The sequence below is a fragment of the Rhincodon typus genome, chromosome 23, assembly GCF_021869965.1.
Source record: "Rhincodon typus isolate 14 chromosome 23, sRhiTyp1.1, whole genome shotgun sequence".
Taxonomy (NCBI): Eukaryota; Metazoa; Chordata; class Chondrichthyes; order Orectolobiformes; family Rhincodontidae; genus Rhincodon; species Rhincodon typus.
In genome coordinates this window covers 37,353,274-37,363,040 of record NC_063354.1, presented here as the reverse complement: position 1 = coordinate 37,363,040, position 9,767 = coordinate 37,353,274, and positions in this window count along the sequence as shown.

Below are 9,767 nucleotides of genomic sequence, written 5' to 3'. Positions count from 1 at the left end.
GCTGTCACTGATCCCTGCCTCTGCAACCACCTCCAGTCCCACAACCCACCAAGACATCTGCTGCACTAGCTCCAGCCCTCTTCAGCGTCCCCAGCTTGAATTCTCCCATCAGTGGCACCATGTGACCAGTTGCCTGGTCTCCAGGCTCGAGAATTCCTCCCCACTCTCTGCCTCACTTCCCTTCTTTCAGACACTCCTTAAGTCAGAGAAATGTACAGCTCAGAAACATATTCTTCAATCTTTATAAGATTGTGAATAGCATGGATGGAGTGGCAAGTATGAGGCCTTTTCCCAGGGTGGAGGGGTCAATTACTAGGGGTCACAGATTCAAGGTGCAAGAGGGAAAGTTTAAAAGAGATGTGTGAGGCACGTTTTTCACACAAGGAGTGGTGACTGCCTGGAGCGACTGCCTGGAGCACACTACCAGAGGAGGTGGTGGAAGCAGCATTCAAGAAGCACCTGTATGAATATATGAATTGGAAGGGAATAGAAGGATACAGATCCTATAAGTGAAGGGCGAAGATGGAAGGGCAAAATATGTCACCGCAGGCTTGGAGGGGTAAAGGGGCCTGTTCCTGTGCCATATTGCTCTTTGTTCATTGTTTTTGTTTAATCCAACTTGCCCATTCTGACCAGATATCCTAAATAAATCTGGTCCCATTTTTCAGTTCTTGATACATATCACTTTAAACACTTCCCATTCACGTAGCCATCCAGATGCCTTTTAAATGTTATAATTATACCTGTCTCCATCACCTCCTCTGGCAACCCATTCAAAATATGCACACACTGCATGAAAAAGTTGCCCCTTAGGTCCCTTTTAAATCTTTTCCCCTCTCACATCAATGCCATCTAGTTTTGGACTCCCCTACCCTGGGAAAAAGACTTTGGCTATTCACCCTATCCACGTCTCTCATGATTTTACAAACCTCCATAAGGCCACCCCTCAGCCTCCGATGCTCCAGGCAAAATATCTCCAGCCTATTCAGCCTCTCCCCATAGCTCATACCCTCCAACCCTTGGAATATCCTTGTAAATCTTTTCTGAACCCTTTCAAGTTTCACAGCATCTTTCCTACAACAGGGAGACCAGAACTGTATGCAATATTTCAAAACTGGCCTAACCAATGTCCTGTACTGCTGCAGCATGACCTCCCAAATCCTATACCCAATGCACTGACCAATAAAGGCAAGCACACCAAATGCCTTCTTCACTATGCTGTTTACCTGAAACTCCACTTTTATGAACTATGAACCTGCAGCCCAAGGTCTCTGTTCAGCAACACTTCCCAGGACCTTACCATTAGGTCTATAAGTCCTGCCTTGATTTGCCTTACCAAAATGTAACACCTCACATTTATCTAAATTAAAATCCATCAGCCACTCCTCGGCCCATTGGCCCACCTGATCAAGGTCCTGTCGCACTCTGATATAATCTTCCTCACCGACCACTACACCACCAATTTCAATGTCATCTGCAAACTTACTAACCATACATCCAATTCATTAATATAAATGACAAAAAGCAGTGGACCCAGCAACAACCTTTGCGGCACACTGTTGGTCACAGGCCTCAGTCCGAAAAACAATCCTCCATCATCACCCTCTGTCTCCTACCTTCATGCCAATTTTGTATCCAAATGGCTAGCTCTCCCTGGATCTCTTTCACTCAGCTTCTAGCCTCTTAATTCCTTGTGTGGTTTGGTTTCATACTTTTGTTCTCTATTTCTCCTGCAAAGCACCATGCAATATTGTGATTTAAACAGTTGTTCAGTAATCTAGAACTTGACTTCTGCTGAAAACAGATAATTTCTGCTAAAACTTTTATTTAAAATATATAAAACTCTGAGAGACATGGAAAATTCAAGTAGTCAGAGTCTTTTTCCCAGGGTGGAAATGTCAAATTCTACGGTCATTGGTTTTCGATAAGACGGGAAAACATTTAAGGGAGATGTTTGAGGAAAGTTTTGTACACAGAGGGTGGTAGGTGGCTAGAACACACTGCCAGGGGAGGTGGTAGTAGTAGATACGACGTGAGAGGCATTTAGACAGATACGTGTAGAGGCAGGGATTAGAGGGATATGGATCATATGCAGCCAGTTGGGAATTAGTTTAGAATGGGCATCATGGTCAGCACAGTTGTGGTGGGCAGAAGGGCCTATTCCTGTGCTGTATTCTGTGTTCTATGTTCTTCATTTATCAGGACAATTTGCAAGAACACCACCTCAAAGGGAAAACAAACCTAAATACTCCATGACAGGAGAGTGCTGATTGATTGACAAGTGAACTTTGACTGATAGAGGCATTGCCACAGAGGTTGACAGTTAACTGCCAGGTTTTGTTTAAATTTTCAACCAGGCCAGTTAACTTATTGGGCAGGGCCTTGCCAGAGAAATGAAGCAGCAAATGGCTATCACTTATTTTGTTAAATAGAAACAGGCACAGTGTGTGTACATGTTCGCTGTTTCTAAAGATCAGGTTCTGTATATTAATAAATGTCACTTTCAGTACATGCAAATACACAGCACTGAAAGCTTATCTGACAATCCTAAATTGACTGTCAGTATAATACTTTGCTCACAAAGCACATCCAGCAAATGCTATTGAAATACAGAAACACATTGAATGTTGACCACTGTGTTGCGAATTTTGCAAGCACATAGATTGGTTGGACACTTGTGGACAGCCAAAGGGACATGCTGTTTGGTGCGATCCCCTAATCCTTGGGATGTACAGTTTACATACCTGGCATCACACTGGCACTGAAACTCATATACCACATTACTCATTTGTGTGATAGGCAGAACATCTATTTGCTTTACAGCAGCATCCTGTTAGTGGTGAAGGCCACGTGTGTTGCTATTGCATAGTAGCTCCCTTCACCTGTTGCTCAAACCTCTGAGATACCTTACCCACCCAAGATAACTTGAGATAGATTTTTCGGTATCCAGAGTGAACACCTTCATAAATGTACACAATTTGTAGTGAGAAATGAACAAGTCAGGTAGCCATTACTGTGCTTGGAGCTTTGCTACATCCTATTGCAGCATCAAGTTTGCAGAATGAACATATATGTGGTGGTATATATGAGGCTGCCAATAAAGCTAATTTTGTGTTATTTCATTTTGTTAAATGCATTACACAAATAAAGTTGTTGTAACACTGTTCATATTATTGATCTACAAAGATTGCTTAATGCTAATCAGTAAGTTATCAGTACTTTATTATGTCTGTTGGTTTACTCAGTCAAACCCTAGTCTAAGGTTGATGTTTTCCCAGGTCTATTATAACCCAGTCAGAGAAAACAGCCAGGTGCAATGTTATGCACAGCAAATGCAGTGGACTTGAGAGCTTTGTGAGCTGCCAAGCATTTTTTTTCCATAAAATCTGCAAGAAGAAATCACTGCAGCAAAAGAAGTGGGTAGAAAACAGGAAACGACACAAGTTACAGATATTTACAACCCTTGTCATGATCAGCTGTTTCAGTGTCAAGAGGACAGTCCTCTTCACTCAAGGCTACAAAGTGACCTTACAAAGAGCTCCCAGTGACTTTCAAAAAGCTGTTTTTAATTCCAGTTCAGCTACCAATGCTTTGTTTTGACACAGAACTGATAAAGATTATTAGGTGATATGACTGTATATTTGGAGAAGCATGTTGAAATTAGTCACAGCAAATTTCCAAGAATGGGAATTCATATCCAACTTGCTTTTGCGGTGCTTTTCACCAGTAGACGGCATAGACATACACTATTTTATATTTGCATACAGTAATTTAAAAATAATATAAAATATTACTCTTACAAAAGCGAATTATTTCAATTAGAAACCAGGGCAGTTGAGTTACTGCCAAAGTTAACTACAAAAACTGTTAACTGCTGCTCTTTGAAGCTATGTGGTCAACAATTAAAGATGATGGTTCTATCATTAAGATTGTTACATTTGCCTCCTCCCTTTGCAGTGTGAAGTTATAGCTGATTATATTGTACAAGTATAGCTGCTACTCACCCAACCATTCCAGATCTCTCTCTCTCTCTCTCTTTCTCTTCCCCTCCCATCTGCTCCAATAGACAGCTGAAGAAACAAGGGTCCTATAAAAGACTTCTGGAATCTATTGCTGACATTTAAATAAAAGTAACTAATTCAGATTTATAAATTCAGATTATGAAGATCCCTCACTAAGTATATATGTAACCAGTGAATCCACTATCCAATGCATGTTCTGTTTGAGAATGATTATTGTTGATCCTGTTTTAAAACCTAATTATATTTATAAATGACTAAGAAAGAGAATGGCCTGCCCTTTGCAGTGGGACAGAAATATTTTCAATTAACCCGTTCACATGCACTATGACACACCTTTGGGGCAGGTAGGACTTAAACCCAGAAACTTCTAGTCCAGAGGCAGAGACACCATTGTTGCATCACAAAACATACTATCGTGCAGTGATAACAGCATTCAAACTGTCAGCATTCACTGAAATTACTCCAACAAAACTGAGAATGTCTCCTGGAATCCGCATGTGAGCAAAATAACTCGGAAATTCAGTTATTCTATACTTTCCAGACTGTTGAGACAATGCCACAACCCCATCCACCCAGGCAGACAGCTATCAGTGGAAATCCATTGAATTTGATGAGTATTTCTATTTTTACACTGTTAGTCTCACCGTATGAACCCTCAAAAGTTATACCTTGTTCTTTGAGGGCATAACTGGGTTTTAAGCAGCATTCTATGTTCAAGGTACTTCTACATTGTGGAATATCATTTATTCCCCTGGTAATCATATGTGCATATGACACAAAACATCTTGTAGTCTATCATTAGATAGACTACAAGGGACATAGGCTGATGCAATAGATGGACAAGAAGCAGATGAACTTTAATGTAGAGAAGTATGAAGTGACAGGTTTCAATTTGAATAATGAAAGGCTATATCATTTAAAAGATGCACTCCCTTTAGAATTGTAAGAGCGGAAGGACTTGGGGTCTCCGTATGCACCTATTGCTGAACATGGCAGAACCTATTGAGCAGATAGGATCCTGAGCATCAACACCTTTATAAAACACTGCTTCAGCAGCAACTGAAGCACTGCATCTAATAGTGTTGGGCACTGCATTTTAGAAAGACTGTTAAGGTGTGGGAAAAATTTGGAAGTATGATTCTAGATGACAAACTTCAGCTATAAGGATACGTTAGTGAAGCTGGGCAGTTCAATCGAAGGAAGGCTGAGAGATTTCATGGAGGGATTCAAAATAATTAGGGATATGTACAGCATACATATAGAGAGATAGGTCCCCTTTGTAGGAATGTTGAGAACCAGACAGCACGATTTATTGGCATTGAGAAAAGAAGCGATGGCAGTGAAGTGTTTTTTTTTAAAAATGCAGAAAATTGTTAGAATCTGGAATGCTTTGGTCATGTGGAAGATTTTGGGAGGGGGAAGTTTAATTGTAAAATCTAAGAACAATTACAATTGCAGACATTTTTAATCAACTTGTTCAGAGCTGTTACGGCATACACGTAGAACCTGGGTGTTCTGGATCAGAAGCAGGGATACTACCACTGCACTACAACTCAATTACAATTATAGACAGTGTTTGCAAGAACCAGTCCAAACTACTCCCGATTGTGTTTTTACAAGTTTTATAGAATTTATTAAGCTTATCATAACAAGAAATATTACTTAATAGAAGCTGCGGTTTTTCAGGTGATGCACTTTAGGATGCTAATTTCTGACGCTCACTGACTGGGCACAGGTCTTTTGCTCCGTTCTTTATCCTTCTGTATTCTGTCTTCGTTGTGCATTGAATCACAAAGAGCTTAGTCATATTAGCTGTTACCCTGTGTGCAGATCTGAGGCCTCCCAAACTCTAACCCCCTTTGCAAGACTCAAGGTCTCTCAAACTCTGATTGGCTTACTAATACACAAACAGTTCATGGTCAGTCTTAGATTGGCTAGACAGTGTCTTCTCACTTTTGGCTTGGCTTGTTCAATACTAATAGTCATCTTACTGATATCACTTCCTATCACCTCCTCATTATCATGTCAAAATTACTTGGTAAATCATCCCTTTTATGATAGCTTTCCCCTCTTGGCTTACCAAGTCCATAGATCTTTACCAAGAGCAGATAGCATGAATAACGTGATTTATGTGTTTACTGAGAATATGTAGAGTCACCTCCCAATAATTTAATATCATCCCTATGTCCCAACTGGAAAACAGCAAGATGAAAAACACTTAATTAAAATTCCACTCACCAATAGGTCTATTACATACAAGTTACAAAGCTAAACCTATTTAAATCACCTGACTATATTTAGAGTAAAAGCCTTTCACCTTAAAACGTTTTCACTTTTGTTCAGGAAGAAGCATGGTTAATCTGAAGGAGCCTTCACCCAAGTGAGACAGTGGCTCAAGGAACATATCTGGGAATTTGATTTCAAGTGGAAATTTGGTGTAAAGGGAATAAAAGCTGTTTTACTTTTTGCAGTAAACCTTAAGGTTTCCAAAGTGAAAGAGGAGTAGGATGACAAAAAGGCACATATCAAGAGGTCGACCTGCAGTGAAACCAGTAATTTTGAGTGAAGTCACAAACCACAATATGAAGGGAGTACAGGGAAGGCAGCCGATTTGTAAGATTTCCAGTTGTTACAGTCTTTAGCGTGTGTTAAGATCCTAGACTTTTTTTTCTTCAAAACAGCTTAAGATTTATACTGATTTTTTTTTTTAAAAAAGTAAAGCACAAATATTACAGTAATTCACTAAATTACATATAATAATGATGACAGGCCAAGTGGAGTGTTGCTACTATAGCATATGAAAGCTGCTGGGAGCCAAGGTGATGCAGGGTGAGCACATCTGCCACGGTCGTAACTCAAGGAACTTTGGATCAGAGTTGAGGAGCTGGAATCCAAACTGCAGACATTGTGCCACATTAGGAAGCTGGCAAGTAACCGGAACACTTTACTCCAGCTGGAGGTCACATCACTCACCAATTAAATAGTTCAGATTTAGTCCGAGATCACGGACAGGAGGGTATAACTGCAGGTGAGTGCAAGTGCCTCACCCAAAGGCTATGATGCTTGCCTGGTGCCAGGATTAAGGGCATCAAACTTGTGAGCAGGAGGGAAGGGATCCAACTGTCATCTCTACATTAGTGCTAACAGGGCAGGACAACAAATCTGTGTTGATAGCAAAATGCCAGTAATATGAATAAATTGCTTTGCTTCGCTTCGGTATTTATATGGAAGATATCAAGTGATGATATTGTATAATAAGATTAGAAATGATCTAATTACTGTTCAGTAATATTGAACAAATTAATCAAACAGAGGATAAAATCCTACCCCAGATGGACTGTAACCATACGTTTTGAAAAAGAATTCAGGGGTAACAGCAAAACTATTACAAAAATTTAATACTTTACCAAGATGCAGTACCAGAGCACAAGACAATCGTTATATCCAAAATTGAGAACGGTGATAGTCTCTAATTTCATGGATATGTTCCATCAGCTCAACACAGTTATACCATTATTATTCTGAACCACTTAAATATTGGGCTAGAATTTGCAGTTAGCAGTAGGTACTGGAGTTTCAGAGAACGAAAGGCAATATCACAGAAGCAGTTGGAATAGTTGATGCTGAGAAGCTGCTCACCCCAGCTGGACAGTCTGGAAATAAGAATCATAGTCTCGGGCTAAGGGGTCATTTAAAAACCGAGAATTAGAAATTTTCTCGGGAATGTTGTGAATTTTTGCAATGCTCACATCTAGAGAGCTGTTGATGAGTGTACTCAAGACTCAATGATAGATCTATTGCACTCAGGTGGTTGAGAAACATTAAGGTAATGGGAAAGTGAAGATGATAGTAAAGTTTAGCTACAATCTTACTGAATGAAGCAGCAATGCTTGAAAGGCCATGTGTTCCTTTTCCTGTTTAAATATTTTGCTTTAGAGAGTATATTTGCCTAGTGCTGTGTGTATATTTATTCACAATATAGCTCATCTTGCTGTGACTTTACCCATTAAATTCCTTTTTTTTTTAGAAAAAGATTTAGAAACCATGCCAATGATAGAAATATGCACAGAGGAATAAATGTCTCAAAAGTAATTACCATACCATAGGATTCAATCTTGGAAATAAGTCAAAGAACAATTCAGCAAATAAGCAAATTTGAATTGATCCGCAGAGACTACATGCTAATTTCCTTTTTTAAAAAATCCTATACTAGCCAAATTAGACCTAAGTTATGTAGAAAGGATGGTTGTTTAAGGAGTTAAGAGACAACAGACATTCACGTTGTCCTAAAGTGGATTTTGTTGAGCTTACAGAATTTTAAGCGATAGTGTTTAGTGAGTGCAGCAGTAAATATAAGCAGAAAATGCTGGAAATATCCAACAGATCTAGCAGCATCTGCAGGTTCAGAAACAGTTAATGTTTCAGCTTGTGAAATTCATTAGATCCATCAGTCTGGCAGCTGTCTGTTCATATCATTCGTAAAAATTTTTTTGCGTTTTTAAAAACAAATCTTCTTTTTGCCCCCTTTGGGCAATAGTGGGGAGTCGCTGGAAGGAAAAGCAGACTCATTTGCAGCCTGTTTAAACTTCAGCATGAACAGGCCATCTGTAGTCAACAAATCTTGGAGTGGGACTACCAGCTTTGCCAGAAGGTCTTTGTCTTGACATCAAGGAACTACCATGCATTTGCATGTCTCTAGCACCATCTTATTTTTGACTTCTTGTAATTATCTCTCTGCCTAAATTAATCAGATCATAGGTCATCCCTTCTCTTGCTATTCAGTTGTTGACACGTTTGATCACCTGCAAAGATTTGCTATTCAGCCTATCAACACTCCACTCACACCATCCGTACTATCTTCTGACACTCTTAATTACTTGGAATTATCTTGCAATGATCTCTCCACCTTTTAATTCTGTGCTTGTGCACTTCCCTCCATTTCACCTGACGAAGGCTTGTGATTTCAAATAAGCCTGTTGAACAATAACATGGTGTCGTGTGACTTCTGACCTGGATATTAAATACGACAAAGAAAATGCTAGAAGTACTCAAAAGGCTAGCTAACATCCGTGAAGACCGAAACATCAGAAGTGGAAAATGCTTCAAGAATAACAGGCTTTAGGCAAGTACACAAAAAAAAAGTGTTTGGTAAAATGGAGGACAGGAACAATTAACAAAGACAAATTACTGGTTAGGTTCTGAAAGTTTTGAACTTAATGTCAAGTGTGGAACCTCCAAAATTAGGCTGGAAGTGCCTAATCAAAATATGAGGTGGCTATTACTTAACCTATTATTGACCTCCTGCACTCATTTGTGGCCTGAAAGAAGCTACTAAAACTGTCTCACAATCTGCATTTGGTTCTCCCTAACATACAGGAGATTGCAACTTAAGCGGCAAAGTATTTCAGTGCTTCACCTGGTAGTGGTGTTTGGGTCACGGCAGCTGGGAATACAGGAAATTTCCTTACCACAATGGCAGTTTGCAGTTCTTTGTTCAAAAGAATCAGGGTATACAAAGAGCTGAATAGCTGTCGTGTGAAGAGGCAACCATCATGACATGCACTGGCAGAGAAGTACTTAATCCAATTGTGAACTATATTATTATTGACACTAAAATTTACAATTAAAGCTTTTTGCAAATGCTTCACTGCAGATGCATGAGCCACAACTACTGATGATTGACTGACTGACTAAAGACAAAACACATCGATCTGGCCCTTTAAAAGGAACATATCAAGTTATGCA